The following is an 18,886-nucleotide window of genomic DNA, read 5'->3' as shown; positions in this document are numbered from 1 at the left end:
TCCCCTGCATCCTCTCCTGGACTGTGCTGTCTGCAGCACGGACAGACAGCGGGACAGAGCTCTCCTTTGCTTTTGGTTAGTTTTTAGCCAGCTGAGGCAGAGAAGTTCCCTGGATTGTGGTTTTTCTTTTTCTTGGACCTGTTCAAAGCTGCTCTGCCCTGAGCACCAGCAGAGCAGCGGCAGCTCCACCTGTGGCCACCGGGCCGGGCTGGGCCGTGGCATTTCCAGCCCTGAGGGGCTGATCAGAGCCTGAGAGAGCTGAGCCACAGCCCACCCAGGGACTGGCTGGGTTTGGCATCTCTTCAGAATGGCAAGAGTTTTATTGTTTAATATTGTTCAATTTTTTTGTGCTGGTGGTGAATGCTTTGCCTGTTAAATAAACAGTTTTTTCCACTTTTCTCCAAGGAAATCTTTTCCCGAACCAGTTGGGAAGGGGCCGCTTGAATTTGCTTTCTAGAGGAACCTCTTTGGAGGTTTCCTCCCACATTTGCCCTAAATCAGGACAACTTGTCCTTGCACAATTAGGCTTCAGAGTTCTTCCATATGAAGCAGTGTGAGCTGCAATCCAGTGGTGAAGGCTGTGTTAGCAAACCTTCTCTTACCTATCAGCAGAAGTTTTTCACAGAGGGTGAAAAGCAAAATGGGAAGGCTACATTGCACATCCAGGATGATTCTAAATTATTTTGCTGCCTGCCTCTACAAGCAAGTTCTCTCCTGATTCTCATACAGAAGATGAATGACAGTGTCCCTGGAGAGGATTAAATTCCATAAGTGCTTAACCAAGTTTCTTGCCTTAGATTTGCTCCTTCTCATCCTCTGCAGCATCATGTGATTTCAGGGAGTGAACTGAGAGATGAGTTTGTCACAAAGGCTCTGATTTGTATGTTCTAATGGTATCAGAGGACTTCTGGAGGGTGCCACTGTATTTGCTTGCCATTTAATCATCAGCCAATTTCATTTTGCCCTGAGCGCCCACGAGCCTGTGTGATACAAAGGATGTGCAAGCCCTAGGAACCACATCAAACAGGAGAGGGGTGCTCTGTCCAGGCTTGCCGGCTGTACCTACTGAATGAAACACGCTCAAGCATTTCCTGAGAAAGTCTGGTGAGTCAAATCAGGCCAGGAGCACAACCCAGCTGTGTGCATCCTCTGTTTTTCTTGTGTTACTGGTCCATAAAATAACTAACACTGATTGCCTCAGCTTCAAAACTTGCGTGTGTAAATCAATGCTATGTCTGTACCATAGCACCCACATGGCTGTTGACGTAGTATTGTAGTTAAGGCTTCAAAACAGTTTTTATTCCAAGTCCAGTGTTTTCCCTTGCTCCTGAGTTTCTGAAAGGTTCTACTTTCTAGGCTGAAATTTTCCATCACTATGTTCAGCCAATGGCTTCTGGGAGAAAGTCTGAGGAAAATCCATTTTACCATTCTGTGAAACTGGAAAACAAAACAAAACTTCTCTGGAAAATTATTAAGGAATATATTAACTTGCACATCCAGTGAGAAAAACACGAGCAGAAAACACAGCTGGGCTTTGACAAGGAAGCTGATTAGAATATTTTTAAGATGTGATTCCCTGCAGATTTACTCTGATGCATCTCTCCTGATTTCACCCTTTGCTTCTACTGAGTTAGGTGACAATGGAGTTAGATAGCATTTTACCACAGCACTAGAGTTATCTTTTGGAATGTGCTGGAAATGCGAGTGTGTTGCTACTCAGAGGAATGTGAGGGTCACCACTGCGTAAGCAGCACGAACAGTCCCTACCCTGTGGCCTGTTCCATGAGGGGCAGGAGCTGCCCCATGTCAGGACAGACACCACAGCTCTGCTGTACAAGCTGTCCTCTTGCAAATGGCATTGAAATCCTGGAAATCCAGACACAAGGGAAAAAAAAATAATTCACCTTGGGTGAATTATATTCACTGCAGTGTTCTCACACTTGATTAAGTAAATATCATTTGGTATGTACTCCCTCTGTTGACATTTCTTGTACGTGCTTTTATTATTTCTAGTAGTGTGGGACACAAAAGGCAAAGATATATTCCTACAGGATAATACTATTATCAACACATTTCTACAAATCTCAATAACAGGCATACACACATATCCCCTCTTTTTTATCTGTATCTGACTCCAAGCAAAAATTTAATCTTCAGATGCCCCTCAGCATATAGGATGAATTTCTGCCACTTTTGTTTTGCACACAGTGCCTCTCTGGTTAGCCACAAAGCAAGGCCAGCAAGTGGCTGTGGATCAGGTCCTCAGTGAAACTTGACAGGGTAATGCTGATGAATTGCATCAGCTGGAAGTCTGGCTTGCTGGTGTTTGGGAACTGTGGTGAGGGAGGTGACTAATGTGTTGCAGTGTTTTTTAAGCTTTGAGACTGAACATCCTGAGGAAACTCTGATCTCAGAGCAAACCTTAAGGAAGTGCCTTGTGTATGTTGTGGGAGAGGAAGGCTAGGAGGATGGATGAGAAGGAAAGGATTTTTAGGGGATTTCTAATGCTCAAGACTTGGCAGAACCAGACCTTGGGACAAGCTCACATTAATAAATGGAGCTTGTTTTGCTGTGTCTAGAGAAAAACTGACTTAGTGAGAAAAACATTGAAAAGATCTTGTGTTAGAAGTTTTAAGATGTGCTAGAAATTTTCATACAGAAAAAGAAGGGAAAAAAGGGTAGAAGTTCACATTTCCACATCTCTTTTTTCTGCTCTTTATCTTCTAGCCTTTTCCAAAGAAGGCATTTAGTGTTTGCATCTTTGGACTGTAAACTGTTTTATTAAACCAGTGTGAGGTGCTAAACCTTTCTGTGAGGATTCTAGGTCAGAGCCTTTGTCACAGCTGAGCTCTCTTACCCCATGGGTAAACTGAACAGACCAGGGGGTTGTAGCATTCCTGGAACTCCTTCCTGATTCATTCAGCTGCTTCAGAGTGATCCAGATAGGTTAGTCCTGTCTGATAAGAAAACCAGGAAGATAAAGCAATTGCATTTGGTTAAGCTGGAGCAAAGAAATTGCTTCAGCCAGTGAAAGTAAATTAGGCAAATTCATTTTACAGGCCTCCATCATGTGGTTCTTGAAGAATATCATCCAAATTCCAATATTCTTGAAGAATATCAATCCAAATCATCACCAGGAGTTTAAGTTTGGAAATATTAGGAAATTATGAAGTCCAGGGGAACAGGGATATAATGGGACAGACATTGAGGGTGACCTTCAGTGTAACATAACCTGGTCATAGCAGCCACTGTGAGTGGCTCAAAGTACAACTGTTTGTTCCCTGGTATGTGTGAGCCAGACCTCCCTAGTGCTGAAAGGAGGAGGGAAGAGAAATAAAGCCCTTTGCATGCACTGCCAATGTGCTCCTCTCTGGAAACTTTAAACACGGGAGCCCTCCTATGGCAGTTCTTCAGAAGTGTGGGTTTTGTCAGAATGAAAGTGTCACCAGGAAAGTGCTGAAGTACCAGCAGAGAGAAACACAGCTGCAAGAGAAACCTGTGCGTGGTGGGTGTGACTGTGAGCGTACACAACCACTAAATGTCAGTGGGCAAGCCAACCACATGCAGCTTGTGTCGGGCAGATCACAAAACTTAACCTGACCAGCCCAATGACAACCCAGCTAATTAAGCCTAGCCTTGAACACTGAAACTGTTTACACCTGTGAGAGCCTGACAGGCTGCCTGCAAGTACAGAGCCTCTGCTCCTGTTTATTTGGGAGCTTTGATGGTAAGGGGTATCCTCCGTGCAGCCGGAGTGCCAAGGTGAGCCAGCCTGCAGGAGAAGGCTGAATGCAATACACAAAATTCCCTTCTCACAGCAGTGTGGCCTGGAGGTGATGGGTGACATGCAGGATTTATTTAAAGCCTCTAAGAGATACAGATGGCCTGGCTCGGTCTGAAGCCATCCCACACTGCTGGTCATGAGCTTGTAGGTGAGGCTGTGCAAGATCCACCACAGTGGCCATCTGTCCAGCAGGTCCCTGCCACGGGGCATCCATGCAGGGAGGCTCATGTGCTAACAAATGACAAAGGAGAGCAAAAGTCTCTCTGGGGTTCAGGGATCATCACCCACCCACACCCAGCTCACTCAGCACCCGCCAGAGTTACAGCTGGGATAAGTAACTAGGAGGGAGCTGGAGGGTGCTCGTGGGAGTCTCATTCTCTGCTGACCCCACGCTGGCTGTTTCTGTCACAGCCCCTGGTGTTCTGAGCTGCCGTGGGGACTCACAGGCCAGTCCCAGCAGATCACATTTGTCCACAGAGGATGAAAGAAATGCCAAAATAAGGACTCTTTTCTCAGGATTTGTGAGTGGAGGGAGGGCAGGGCTAACCCTTTTGGGAGCATCACACACTTAAAACCACATCAGCTGGTCATAAATTCACTCTTAAAGGGCAGTGGCTTCATGCCTGCCTTGGTATGCACTAATTGCTATAGTGGCTGTACCCTGTTAACAGACACGCTCAAACTGAAAAAGACATTTATTAATTATTGTCACTTCACTAAGAGGAGGATTACACAAGCATTTCCCTGATGTCTGAAGACAGTAAATTTGCATAATTTTGTTCAAAAGTACAAAACTATTGAGCCTTAATTGACAAACAAAAAGCCTTTTGAACAGAAGTAACACACGTTGCCACATACTGCAAATTGTACCCCTGGCTAACCAGCACCTACCCTTATGCAGGTTCCAGACCATGTTCTGAACCTCGCTTGGTTAAACTAGTGCTTAAACAAACTTCAGTTTGCTTATTCAAAGTAGCAGCATCCAAAGACTAAACCTCAGTGTAATTATTGTGTAAGAGGTGGTGTCCAGGAATTTTAATGCAAAGCACCTGCTTTTATCTTATGTGCTAGAATGTAATGCTGGTGTGCAGCACTAGAAGGTAATTAGATTGATTGAACAATTTCTCTAATCTTAGGGGCTATTTTAAAGACTATAGATTTTAATTCAGTCATAAAGAAACATTTTTAGAATATATTTTAATCTCTCTGGACAAATGAATTTTCATATTTGGTAACCATGCAAGTCAGTGATGTTAAGAAGGTCAGCTCTTGTTGGGGATAAACACATGTACAAATATGTTTGTACAGATACATAAATAAAAATTTCTCTAATGCTGTTTCCTTTTAATTATATTTTAATTTCATTTCTTTACATGTCTCTTTGCTGTTATGCTAACCTGTCTGGAAGAGAAGAACACATGGAAAAGGCCCAGGGATCAGTGATGTCAGAGGCTCAGTGAGACCTAACACTTGAGAGCCCAGTACTGGGGAATGACTGACCCACAGTGAGCTAATATGGTAAGTCTTGGTATTTTGAGACTGGCAAGTTAACAGTCACCTACTGTGCAAGCCCAGGACATTTTTTTCCCAAGCAGAATTTCACAGGGCTTCCTATTCTGAATTCACACATGCTAATAATGCAATCTCACGTCTTGTTTGTTGCTCCTGCCTAATTATAAAATATATTTTTTCCTCTCCTAACAGAAGAGGAAGTATAAATATTTTTATAAACATAAATCTTAATTATGGACATGGATATTTATAAAACTAAAGCTCATGCTGCCCTCGTGGAAGGACAATTTTCCATCATAAAACAAGCAGCAAACTAAAGTGGAAGATTGGGATGTGCTGTAACATTACAAAAGTTAAGGAAATCCTTTGAGGACACCACTGATTCTGAATGGGTTTGGCACAAGTCTAAGCAGGAGTGGTCCTGATTCCCTGGTCCAGACAAATTTTTTTCTGGAAAATATTTTTGCTGCATATGCTGGTTTTAAAATTCTTCTTAAACTGATCTTGGGTTTTGGGGGTTTTGTTTGTTGGTTTTGGTCAAGTTTTTGGTCAAGCTTTTTTTGTTTCAAAATTGAATAAAATATAAAAATGAAAAGCACAAGTCTTTAGAAGAGTCTAAGCCAGTTTTCCCTTTCACACAATATGTTGTAGTGATTTACATTTGACAAATGCTCTTTCTTTTATGTTTATACAACATCACCTTCTTCACTGTGTTCATGGATAATTGTAAAATGAAGCCTTGCCTTATAATTTTATCAGGGAATAATTACTTTATTGCTCTACTATAACCAGACATCACCTTGTCAACTGTAGAATAAAACCAGAAAAAGTCATCTGGCTTCCAGGAGAATAAGTTGTGTCACTCATACAAGTATCTTTAATAATATTTACTCAGAAATGTACATACTGGCAAAGAAAAATATAAAATGTTTTCCTTTCTGCATGTTTGTCCCAGCATGAAAATCCCTCTTTAATTACTTGTTACAGCTGCCAGTAAATGGTGGGGAGGGCAGGGGGAGCAGGTACACACAGAAGAGCTATTTTAAGGAGCTAGGAAAGGTTTTCAAGGCTCTTTTCCTATTATTGTTCTGCTGTGATTTTGCTCCTTGAGAGATTTTTTAGGTTGGATGGTCTAGGTTTAGCTCTCTGCTGTTCTGTGTGAGTTGGGTTTGTGCAGAAAGGAAGAGTCTCAGCCCAGCTTTAGCCTTGTGTTTCCTTCTCTTTACCTTCTCCTGGAGGCTCCAGAAGCTTCTCTAGATCTTGCCAGGTCTTTCTCCTACAGCCAGTGCTAAATTACCATGGCTGGGCAGATCCTGCAAAGTCCCTCAGTGCCATCAAAACTGCAGGATCTTTCAGAGTTTCAGTAACACTCTGTTCCCTTTAACGTGGCTTTGACAGGCTGTCGCTTCTTTTTGCACAACCTGTACTTTTAGAAGTAGTTAGGTATTTGTGGGTGTCTGGTGAAGGGATCTCAAAATCCCAGCCAGAATGTAAACAAAATACAGCTCTTCCATAAAATTCAATAAATATTGGCCAATATAAACCTGCAAAAAAAATCAGACTGTGCCACGCAACATTAAACCTCACGAGCTGCTGAAATCCCTCACCTTGAGCCTTTTTTTCAAAAGTACCAAGAAAAGTACAGTCTAATGTACATAAATACACAGGGACCATGTTAGGATGGTATGTAGAGGCTAGTTTGTGTATTTATTTCAGATTTTAGGAAGCAGCTTTTGAATGTCTCTGTGTATTCAGAAGACCCAGTATATAAACTCCAATTCTATTGTCAACAGTATTTTCTTTGGAAAATAAACTGCCTTGGCTAAATTTGGACCTGCTCCCAAATGCAACTTAGTGCTCACTTCCTGATAAATGGCAGTAGAAAATTTAGACCACCTAACATAAGCATTAGCATCTGTGTCCATGTATAGGAGGTATGTATAATAACAGTGGGTGGGTGGACGTCACTCAGTAATCCTGTAGGCCACTTAAATACTAGAATCCACTGTTTATTTATACAGCTCTGAAAGATGGGCCATGTGAAAAATCCAGCTAGGCTATAGAGCTGTGCTGCTCCAGTGGTACTTGCCTAATTCCAGACCAAAAGTATATTTTTCCCCATGGAGGCCTTATAATGTGGTCCATCCAAAATTCCTGCGGGAAGGCCTGCACTTCTGGTGTTTTTTGGTTTTTTGGTTTTTTTTAAGGAGCAGCTTGTGGTGCACAGGTGGGGTCCTAAGCTGGGGGGAAGGTACAAAGATTCAGACAGAGGCAGGGGTAACACCAGGAAAGCTTTAACAGCAGTTACTTGATACTGAAAGGATTACCCACCAGATAATTCTTCTCTGATGCTGAGGAGTTTGCTAGAGTGAAATGTAGGCCAGAAAATCAGAGCTGGAGTTCAAGTCCTCAACCCAAATATAGCTAGTTAATTCACATTGTCTTCAAAATGGAATAATGAGGTGACTAAGTATCACAGATCCATATTTGGGCTCTAATGTTTATTATTTGCATTTCCTTAACCATTGTATCTTTTTTATACCATTTAATTCTAAGAGAATGAAAAGAAAAAAAGCAATTTCATCTCTATTTCTTTTTCTTTTTTCTTTTATCATTCCCTGTTTATGACTAAGCAGACATTTTGTCTGCTTTGTTTTTTTAAGGAAGGGTCCACACATGCAAATTACTTGGGCAGATATTCTTTTCTATTTCTCTGCAGCCAGATTTTTTCTTCCCTTTCTCACAACTTTCTTATGCATTTAAAACAGCAGCAGTGACACAATGCAGGACTCTGCTAAACAAAGGTGAAGATAAAATTCACTGGTGTCTCTGTTCTCACTCATTAATGGTGTTTGGATATGCAAATCAAAGATGACTTCAAGCAAGTGTCTTGAAAATGGTTTAATTCCCTTGAAGTTTTATCATGGCCAACAGGAATTGGGTAAGTTGTGACATTTCCACACACCCTGGACATCAGTCCAAGTTGTTCTAGGTACACTAACAGCCAGGTCCCATGTGTCAAGCAGATCATGCACATGTGGAATTGGGATCACCCTCACCAAAACTAGCTGTGATACACCTTTTAATTTCCAGGGCACAAATGTCTTGAATGCCTTTTAGTGCCTCCAGAATGGAATAAAGGAGAAGGGACCAGAGGAATAAGTGATGGGAGTGATCACCTGGCTCCAGTCTGGGGCAGTAAGTGAAATCAGGAGTCATCTGTCCACATCTCGTCCCCAGTCAGACAAATTTTTCCATACTGCACACTCCTGGGATTCCTTCAGCCTGCTGGCTGTTGTTGCCAGAGTTTTAATTTCTGGGGAAGAGGGTGCTCTGGTCATTGTCTGGTTGATGCCCTTCTTTAGGACAGCAACCCTTTCCCAAGCCATCTTCCATGCAGTGCACAAACCATTGCTTCGTGTTCTGAAAGGCCTTTAGAGATATAAGAAGAAAGTATCAGATGTCAGCATTTAGCTCTTCCTGCTTTGCAGTCCAAAAACTCCAGGGATTTTACAAGTGAACAAGAATAAATGCAATCTGGGAAAGGATGAAATGAGACTGAAACAAGCCAAAGGCTATTTCAGAGACCAAGGAAAATACTATACTGAAGATAATTCCTGACCCTTCTTAACACTGTAATCACCAGCTCTGACAAGTTCTACTGAGGGGTCCAAAGCCACAGACTGGATGGATCCTTCATTTTTGTATTTGCTGCGTTCCCCAGAGTTGGAAGGAAATGATGAATCTGACTCCATGTTCTTAGAAGGCTAATTTATTATTTTATGGTATTATATAATATTAAAGAATACTGAACTATACTAAAAAATACAGAAAGGATAGAGACAGAAAGCTAGAAAGATTATTCATGAAAACTCGTGACTCTTTCCAGAGCCTCAACACAACTTGGCCGTCATTGGCCAATAAGTAAAAACAATTCACATGTTGGATAAACATTCTCCAACCACATTCCAAAGCAGCAAAACACAGGAGAAGCAAATGCGATAATATTGTTTTCCTTTTTCTCTGAAGCTTCTCAGCTTCCCAGGAGAGAAATCCTGGTGAAGGGATTTTTCCAGAAAATATGACAGTGACACTTTGGTGTGGTTGGTCTGAGCTCTTGGATGGAATTGATGGAGGTTCAGCTGATTCCCTGGCCCACTACTGAATGCATAAGGGAAATCAACTGAAGTGACAAAGTAAGTTTTAGCAATACCTCACTAGCCAACATGCCAGTGATGAAAATTTTCAATCAGAGAGCTCATCCATCATCATTCCGAACTGCTGTTCTGTATTTTCCCCTTAAGCTGCTCTGCACTGACATGACTGTGAGATGACTTAAGCTTTCACAAGGAATCAAAAAAATTCCTTGAACCAACACTGCTCATGAAATGGCCGCAGATATTGGTTTTATGATCTGTCAGAAGTTTTTTCCAAAACTAATGGGTCTGGAGGCTGAGGAAGTCACAGAGTTGCAAGACTTGGGGCAAACCAGTCAGGACTAAATGTATCATTTTTGAGTAGGCTTCCTCATCTGTGGTAAAAGAAGCAGCAAGAGCAGTGGCTGAAGAAAACAACGAAAATTGTTTAACCTTCCCACGAGTAAGAAGAACTGTGTGTGTGGTGGCTCTCTGCTGAGGAGCAGAAACTCACTAAAATATTTTGTAAAAAAGAAGGAAAGCTAACTCCTTTTTCTGGAGAAAACTGCAGTTTGGAGGGAGGTTACAATCTAGGTAGAATTGCAGTTGGCAAAAGGCTTTCCTGTGTAGGCATCTTATGGTAAATAACTGAGCCTCAGAAACTTATGGCACTGGTCTTTGAGGAAGATTTGGTGTTCAATTTGGTGTTTTTTGTTTAAAGGACCCTTTCAAACATTCTACAGTTCCTTGCTTCTAAGATTCCTGCTGTCATGGAAGGGGCTTGGCAGCCAGCTGCCTGAATGGCTTTGAGCCCAAGAAATCAAGGAAGGATTTTAATAAGGCCCTGCTCAGAGAAATACATTTATGTATTATTTTTGCCACCTAGTTCTGATTTTATCTGCTTTGCTTCCAATTTTATTTTTTTTTTAAATTCTTTGTTTCAAAGTGAATACAGATGAGCTGCTGAGTTTCAGCTAATTTACTGAAATGTTGAGTGGAGCTGAGAAGCTGTCTGGTGATGATTGCTACAATGAGCTCTTGATGGTACCACATCAGAATGGCTATAAATAAACTCCACACTTGTTTGTCTCTTACATAAACTTTGCCTACCAGCAAGTAAACCTAAATAACACAATGAGAGAACTACTAAGGCTGAGTACCTCTGGAGACTGCCTAATCCAAAGCCTTGCACAAAGCAGGGTCAGCCAGGCCAGGTTGCCAGGAAGATGTTGAATCCTGTTTCGCATATCCCAAGAAAAGAGACTCCATGACCTCTCTGGGAAATCTGTGCCTGTGCTCAATCACTCTTGTAGTAAAAGCACTTTGGTCTTCTGTTGAAATGCATTTTCATTTTTTCTTTTTCTTGCAATTTGTGCTGATTGTCTCCTGCCCATCACTGGGCAGTCCTGAGAAGAGCCTGGTTCTCAGCTGCCTCACCCTTCTGGCAAAACTCCTCCAAATGCAGCCCAGGGAATCTTTGCCCTGTGTGGCTGGAAATGCCCATTGCTCTCATGTTGGTCTTGTTAAGCGTGACCCACAATGGTTTTCTGCAGAGCTGCTGTTCCTGTGAGCAGCCCACAGCCTGAAGTGGTGCCTGGGGGAAGGCAGGGGGTGAGCACAGGAGCTTCTCTGTCCTCCTCTCCCCTTGGAGGTGGCCGGGGAGTTTCCGTGCTCCTCCCTTTTTGGGATGCCCGGGGGTGTCCACCTTCTCTCCCCTATGGGGGAGGCCTGGGTGGTCTCCATCCTCATCAGCCCTATGGGGGACCAGAGAACCTTCATCCACTCTCCTCTTTCGGGTGGCTTGGGGGTTCCCATACTCCTCCTCTTTTGGGGGAGGGATGGAGGGCATCTGCGTTTGTCCTTCACTTTGGCCGGGGGGCAGCGCCGAGAGGTTCTCCATCCTCCTCTCTTTTGGGGGAACCGGGGGCTTCCCTATCCTCACCTCGCCTTTGCAGTTGCCAGGAGGTCTCATCCTCCTCTTGCCTCGGGGGAGGGCTCAGGGGTCTCCCCGCTCCTTTCCCCTATGGGGGACCGGGGCACCTCTGTTCACCACTCCCCTGTGTGGTGGCTGGGGTTGTGTCCGCTCCCAAGGGGAGAGCCGGGGCTTTGCGATTTGTTTGCATTTTCATCACAAATGACTCGTTGGGAGAGCAAATATCAGTCAAAGCACTTGATGTGTTGTGAAGTTTCATTTCTGCCAGTTTTATTTTATCTGGTCCCCGGGGGGGGATGCTCGAGGGGTTTGTGTCCCTCGCGCCCCGGGGGATGCTCGGGGGTTTCTCCATTCTCCTCACCTTTGCCGGGCTGGGGGCGGTCTTGGTCCCTCTCAGCTTTCGGGAGCCCTCTGTGTCCATCCCACTCCAATATGGGGGGGGAGCCGGCGGTGTGTCTGTGCCCATGTGATTTAGGGGGACAGGGAGTAGTCGCTGCCCCCCTTCTGCTTTGGTGGGGAGCTGGCGCGGGTTCTCAGTCCCCCTCCAATTTGGGGGGCCTGGTTCTTTGTCCCCCTCTGATTTATGGGGGCAGCGCGGGCCCAGCCCTCCTCCAATTAGGGGAGCCAGGTTTAGTCTCTGCCCTGTACCGATTTAGTGGGGCCAGCGTGGGCTTTGTTCTCCTCTGATTTTGGGGGACCGGCCCCGGCTCCATCCCCCTCAGATTTGGGGCTGGCTCTTTGTCACCTCCGATTTGCAGGGGGCCGGTGCTGTCCTCACAGCCCCCAGCCATTCTCCGTCCTACTTACCTTTGCTGGGCTGGGGGTAGTCTCTGCCCCCCACCAATTTGGGGGCACTGGCCTGGGCTCCAACTGCTTCAGATTTGGGGTAGCCGGCTCTGCCTCCATCCCCCTGCGATTCTGGGGGGGCCAGCTCTGCCTCCATTCTGTAGCTATGATATTTTATGAAAAATCCTTTCCTAGGATTTTTCCCTCCTAAGGAGCTGGGAGCCCCAGGAAAGAAATGTAAACAGTAACTCTCTGCTGCTGTGGAATGCAACAGGTGCATCTTCCATTGGTCCATGTGGATTGTTTTCACTTGATGACCAATCACAGCCACCTGTGTCGAGGCTGTGAGCAGTCCCAAGATTTTGTTATGCATTGTGTTCTTTTTCTTTCAAGCCTTCTGATGATCTTTTCTCTCTGTTCTTTTAGTATAGATTTTTGTAGTATTTTAATATAATATATATCATAAGATAACAAACCAGCATTCTGAAATTGGAGTCAAGCCTCGCGTCTCTGCACATGGGGAGTTCCCAACACCATTTCCCTGCGACTTTGGCGGGGGTGGCTCTGGCTCCATCTCCCTCCGATTTGGGGTGCGGGCGCAGGTGCCCGGTAGCGGCGGTGGCACCGCTCCCAGCTCCCTCCAAAGCAGCCTTGCCCACCGCCCTAGCCCCGTGCCACAGGCTCCGGCACTGAGAGGTGGGGGCAGCCCCGAGGCTCCAGCGTGGCAAGGCCCAGGGCACGGAGCTCCACGGCTGCGTGCCCGCACTGCTGCTCCGCGCCGAGCCCACATTGAGTCAAAGCCCCCGGCAGCAGCTGGGCAGGAGACTTTGCAAGTGTTATAGGTAAAAAATTGATCCAGCCAATTTAATAAAAATTAAAATAGAGTTTATTCGCGACTGATATACAGTCCCGACAGTCAACAATCAAGGAACAGCACCGACCCCGGGATTGGAGCTGGGTGAACCGGAATCCGAGCTCACTAGCAGCAAATCCCCAGTGTTCACAAAAAGAGCCCAGTAGAGCCGGCTTAAATACAGTTTTTCTAGCCCGAGGCAGAGTCTCTTGTCTTCCATTCAGGACTGTCATCTTTTTTCAGGTTTTCCCATATTCATGTCATTTCTATTCTCTGTGCAAAAGTCCAACAAAGCTCATCCAGGAATTGATGTACTTTTGCTGCCGAGTTCCTGGAATATGTCTTTCAGATGTAAGTATCTGATAGCTCAGATTACCTTGGTCAGACACCTTCACGGGCCATCATCACTGGATGGCTCCTGGTTCATTCCAGAGAGAACACCCATCTCCTGTCTTGGCCAGTCTTTTTCATGTGTTAATTTGGATTCCTTTCCTCTGCTGCCAGCTGTGGTTTCCTCACTCCCTGTAGCAATTCCTTGTCTCTGGCTAGTGTGCCCTTCATGACTTGTTTTATTAGAAATCATACTATATCCTACATAATACTCATACCACATCTCACAGAATACTCATAATGTACAAATTATCAATATACACATACACATAGTCTCAATCAGCACGAATTACCAAAATACACATAACACAAGTGACCAGCCCTCTCTGGCTTCTCTCCCGGAGCGCCAACATCTGATCTGCTGGTGTTTGTCTGTTATAGATGGATAATGAGATGATGGGCTCTCACAATTAAAGGTATGACTATTGTGTGAATATTAAGAAAAGCTTTAGTGATGTATAGTTATGTTATTGTAGTTTAGATGTCCTCTGTTCTCCCCATAGTTCTGTTACAGGTAAAAATCAATCCAGCCAATTTAATAAAAATAAAAATTAATTTATTTTGCGACGAATACACAGTCCCGACAGCCAACAATCGAGGAACAGCACCGACCCTGGGATTGGAGCTGGGTGAACACAGACTCGGCCTGTATCACATCAAATCCCCCACAGTTCACAAATGCAGCTTGGCAGAGTCTGTTCTTATACCCTTTTTCTAGCCTGCAGCAGAGTCTCTTTGTCTCCTTTCAGGGTTCTTCATATTCATGTTGCTTCCGTTCTCTGTCCTGAGCTGGACAAAACTCTTGTCCGGGAACTGATGTGTGTTCATTCTAAGGTTACTGGAATCCAGTATTCAAGTGTATGTCTCTGATGGCTCCATTTATTTGAGATGAACATCTTCATGGTGTTCATCTGGTCATACCAGTGAGGACAACCATCTCCTGTGCCGGCCTAGGTTCTCTCCGTATGCTAATTGCATACCTCCTTCTTGGCTGCCAGCTGTGGTTTTGTCACCCTGAAGCAAATCCCTTTCCCGGCTAGTTTGTTTTAGGATTTTATATTTTAGACATATTTCACACATCTATATATATTCTCTACCAGCACGAATTACCATAATACATATAACAGTTCCCTTTTCCCCCTTCTGTATTGTTGCCATCAGACAGCCAAAGTTGTCTAGGACAGGTAAAAAGAAAGTGTGCACATGTGTCCCTTACTTGGGACAGTTGGGAATGGAAAAGCTTGTCACTTAGGGAGTGCAGCATAGCAACACCTGACCTCCAATTGAGGAATAGTGGATTTGTCTTTACAAACAAGCTGTAGGTCTGCTGATAGATAGAACTACACTGGGAGATAAAAGAAACAATGGGAAGTATTCCACTGATTGATGAATGGAAAAAGACATTTGCTTTTACAAATAAACTTTAGGTTTGCTGATAAATGAAATTAGACATTGAAAGATGAAAGAAACAATGGGGAAGAAAAAAACCCCTAAATTCTGTAAGAATTAAAAATTAAAGGGATAAATAAAGTTATACATTAGAGGGAATTCTTCGGTATCAGGCGTATTGGGAAGTCTGTATCTGTCAAGTACCTAAGCCAATGGGGAAGAGAGAAGGGAAATGCAGCCAGGAAATTGGGATGAAAAGGAGGCTGCGTCCTCCAAAAATTTGAGAGATCCCAGGGGAATGCCCCATGGCCTCTCCTTTTATTCGAATAAAGTCAAAAAGGACTCCTCTGTCTCCTTTTTGGACATAAACCAAAACCACCTCTGGTGTTTGCGGATTAATTTTCCTAACACAATCAAGGTACAAGAAAGAAGTCTCCACCAATAAATGACAAAGAAGAGCTGACTGACAGACTTTGGGAGGGACCGGGGCTGGTTGATACAACCCTCAGGGGTATAAAAGACTGAGCATCCATCTTGAAGATGATCCGGCCATGTGGTGTGCACAATGGGCAGTTCCCAGTGCTACAAATTGTTTTCCTTATGTAGTCCTTTTGTTGTACTTTTGCAAGGTTTAATAAACCTTTTTAAATTTCAAAGTGAGCATTGTTTCTCACTTTGTCTAAGCATCCTGCGGACAGGCCAGCGCTGGAGGAGAACTTGTGCCACCTTTGGGTGTAGGACAAGTGTCTTTGATGCCTGCTGGGGCCTCTGCAGCACCCTGTGTAGAGTCCCACACAGGAGTGAGGACCCAAAAAATAAAACAACAAAAAACCCATTCCAGGGTTTCAAGAGTGGTCCTTGTTAGCAACCTCAACTAAAGAAATATGGTGGGAAAAGGGGTAATCAGAGTGTTCCCTTCAGGCTTTGTCAAGTGTTCTATGCCTTTACTCCAGGATGGTATTTTGTGTCTTCAAGCTCTCCCAGATTGCGTGGCAAGATATATTCCATTTGCCATCTGTATGGCAGTTGTCTTCTGTTAAGTGAGCAATTGTCCTTATCTCTTCCACAACCACTCCTCCCTTGGGGGACACATCTGCTGATAACAGGCCATTGAATATCATTGCATGACTGATAAGAATTACAGCATCCCATTGGAAGATGCTCCGCCCAGAGGGAGGAGCCAAGCATTCTATCCAGACATAATCTGGAATTTCTGGAATACCAGCACAGCTTCTCCACTGGATCTCCCAGAGGAACAGCAGCTGCCTCTTCTTCCACTGGATCTTCAGAGGAAGACTACACCCTTCTACAGGATCCCTGCTCCAACAGAACCACACCTAACACTCCAGGCTGGCTGCAGCCACAGTCCAGCTGGATGCTACCAGCATCCTGACCAACAGGGTGTCAGGTTGTATGTTGACTGTCAGTGTTGTTTTAGTTTACTACATTGTTTATTTTATCCTTTTATTTTCTTCCCTATTAAATAATTGTTATTTCCTGCTCCCATATTTGTTGCCTGAGAACCCCTTAATTTAAATTTGATAGCAATTTGGGGGGAGATGGGTTCACATTCTCAATTTCAGGGGAAGCTCCTGCCTTCCTTAGCAGGCACCTGTCTTTCCAAACCAAGACACAAGCACAGGCTGTAGTACAGGCAGGAGGGGCTTTAACCAGCCAAGAACTGCAACAGTGAAACAGCAGCTGCCCTTTCGCACTGATGGGGCCACTTGGGGTCACCTGAAGTGACACGCAGCCTGTGTGTGCATTCCAAGGGCAAGTGGGTGGCAGGGACAGCAATGTTGCTCCACTGCCAAAGCTGTGAGAGGAACCAGAAGCATCTAAACATCATTTCAGGTCGAGCCCTGATGAACTCTTCCTCTTTCTTTGCCTCAAATGGGCAGCAGGCAAACACAGCATGGTCTGTGTCAATTCAGGGGACAGCAGCATCCAAAGGAGCTGTGTGGGGATGTGCAGGTGCCAAAAGGGACTCTAGGAAGGATGGACACGCTCCAGTGGGCTCAGCCTCCCGTGCTGGGGTGGGGAAAGTGTGTGAGGAGACCACCAGTGTGGAGGAAGGAGCCCCAGAGAAAGTGATCCCTAGGGACTCCAAGGGAAACCCCTGGTGTTGCATCTGCCTTATGTAATGGAGCTATTCTTGATAACTTTGTTGCATCCTGTAGCCCAGAGCTTTAGAACACTGGGTGGAAGGAATGGCATTTCTAGCCAGCTGCCTTCTAGAGACTTTGCTGTTCTAACACACAATCAATGAATGCCCATAGCACCCCCTGAGCAGCAAGGGAGAGCTCTCCCTGCAGCTGTGCACCCCAATACGGTATGCTTTTGTCAGCTCTGAATTTCCCCTTCTCCACCTTCGGGATATGAAAAAATCCTGACTTTGTCTCTTGGGTTTCCTGCTCATTCACAACTGAAAGTTGCAGAGATCCTGGACTTGCTGCCATGGTGTTGGGCCCATTGTGTTCCCCCCCAAAATATCTTCTTCTACCCTAAAAACAACCGCTGGAAATGGAAAGTACAGTAACTGGTCTGGTTACAGGAATGCACCCAGGTGCCAGCTACAAATCTGTGCCACCTTCTGTCTACTGCCCTGATGTAGGAAAAGAGGGTTTGGAAGAAAAAAAAGTGGGGGTTTTTTCATAAATGCAAATGCTCTTTCATTTTTTTTTTTTTTTTTTTAGGAGGGCTGCCAACCTTTTTGTACCCTGAATGGATCTCCAAGACTCTACCTTAAGGCCTGACCCAAGCTGTGATCCTTCCAGCAAGGACCCCACCGTGAGGGGATGGAGAGAGCTCTGTGTGTCAGCCCTGCTCTGGAGGCTGAGCTGGGAGTGATAATTATCCCATTTTTATGTCCTGTGAGCAGTGACTGCCAATTCTCCAAGGGCTGAGACACATTTTCCCCAGGAGCGCGATGTCCATTGTTACCAAGCTTCCATTTTTACAAAGGAAACGTTTTCAGTTCCATTTTCTCCCTGTAGTGGAAGAAGAAAATAATGTACAGTTACAATTGTAAATTAAAAAAAAAAAAAAAAAGCATTTCAGGCAGGTTTGTTAAGTAGAAAATTTTACTCCTCAGGCCATAGCCCGTCTCTTTTTACAAGGTTTCCTTTGAATGCAATGTGGAATTGAGTCAAGTTGGAACTGCTGGATGATGCTTACTGAGCCATAAGTAGCATTTCTTTAGGATGCAACTGCCTCCAGACTGGAGAAAATTGAAAAAATTATAAGTAATTTTTTTTTTTTTTCTCATGTAAGGTATGGAATGCCAGAGAGATGCAAAGAACTGGTAGAAGCAGGGTATGATGTTGGACAACCAGACAAAGAGAATGTGACTCCTCTTCACTGGGCAGCAATAAAAAACAGACTGGAGCTGGTGAAATGAGCTGGGAGTCCCTGTGACGGTAACAATGTACTCTGCCACTGGTACCTATAATGACTTTGTTGCTTTTGTACTTGAAGACAAAGGAATGCGCTGCTTGAGAAGAAAAGGGTAGAATTCAAATTTTAATTACCTTTGTGAAGATGTCACTGAAATTGAAAGTTAGCCCAGCTTCTTTATATATGAAATCATGTAGTACATGAAATCGTGAAATTTTTCTGGGTTTGCTTTTTTTTTTTTAACAAACTGTCCTATTTTAAAAGGAAAGCTGTCTGCTAAGGAAGGTGGGAAAGAGGACCCTACCATCCAAATCATTATAGCTACAAAAATTACGGGCCTTCCAAGCAAAAATGCAGGAAAAGGAGTAACAGTTGTTTGCTATACAATATGTACAGAAGAGAACAGAACAAACAAAAACACAGGAATTTCCCCCCGATGGGCACTGTTTGCCTTTTGGTGCAGTGATGACCGACCCCAGCAGGGGGCGCTGGTGGCTGCGGTGGGGGAGGAGGCGGGGCCAGGGTCCCTGGGGCCAGCAGGGGGCGCTCCCGTGCGCGCTCGGACCCTCACTGAGGGAGCGATGGCGGCTCAGAGAAAAGGGAGCGAAGGGAGTGAAAGGAGCAATTCCACCGGGCACTCGGCTGATGGCAGAGACTGCCCGGCTCCAGGTGGTGCACCAATCACCAGCTCTTCATTCCCGAGCGCC

The 18,886-nt window shown here is 44.7% G+C and overlaps 2 long non-coding RNA genes across 3 annotated transcripts in view; one reads left to right on the top strand and one right to left on the bottom strand.

Annotated features, from left to right (window-relative positions):
• Positions 1 to 238: 238 nt before the first annotated feature.
• LOC135300978 (uncharacterized) lies at positions 239 to 17,799 on the top strand. Of its 2 annotated transcripts, none has more exons than XR_010362721.1 (3): positions 239 to 1,104; positions 5,198 to 5,302; positions 17,480 to 17,799. It is a non-coding gene; the product is annotated as an uncharacterized LOC135300978 (long non-coding RNA). The 2 variants fall into 2 exon arrangements; XR_010362722.1 differs by lacking the exon at positions 239 to 1,104 and adding an exon at positions 3,720 to 3,762 and having other exon boundaries at positions 5,193 to 5,302.
• The window catches only part of LOC135300974 (uncharacterized), a 19,994-nt gene continuing 15,036 nt past the window's right edge, over positions 13,929 to 18,886 (bottom strand). The window contains exon 2 of the long non-coding RNA XR_010362716.1: positions 13,929 to 17,773. This is a non-coding gene — a long non-coding RNA (uncharacterized LOC135300974). The remainder of the gene's footprint in view (positions 17,774 to 18,886) is intronic.

The sequence above is a fragment of the Passer domesticus genome, chromosome 5, assembly GCF_036417665.1.
Source record: "Passer domesticus isolate bPasDom1 chromosome 5, bPasDom1.hap1, whole genome shotgun sequence".
Taxonomy (NCBI): Eukaryota; Metazoa; Chordata; class Aves; order Passeriformes; family Passeridae; genus Passer; species Passer domesticus.
This window is presented reverse-complemented; position numbering and strand designations above follow the sequence as displayed.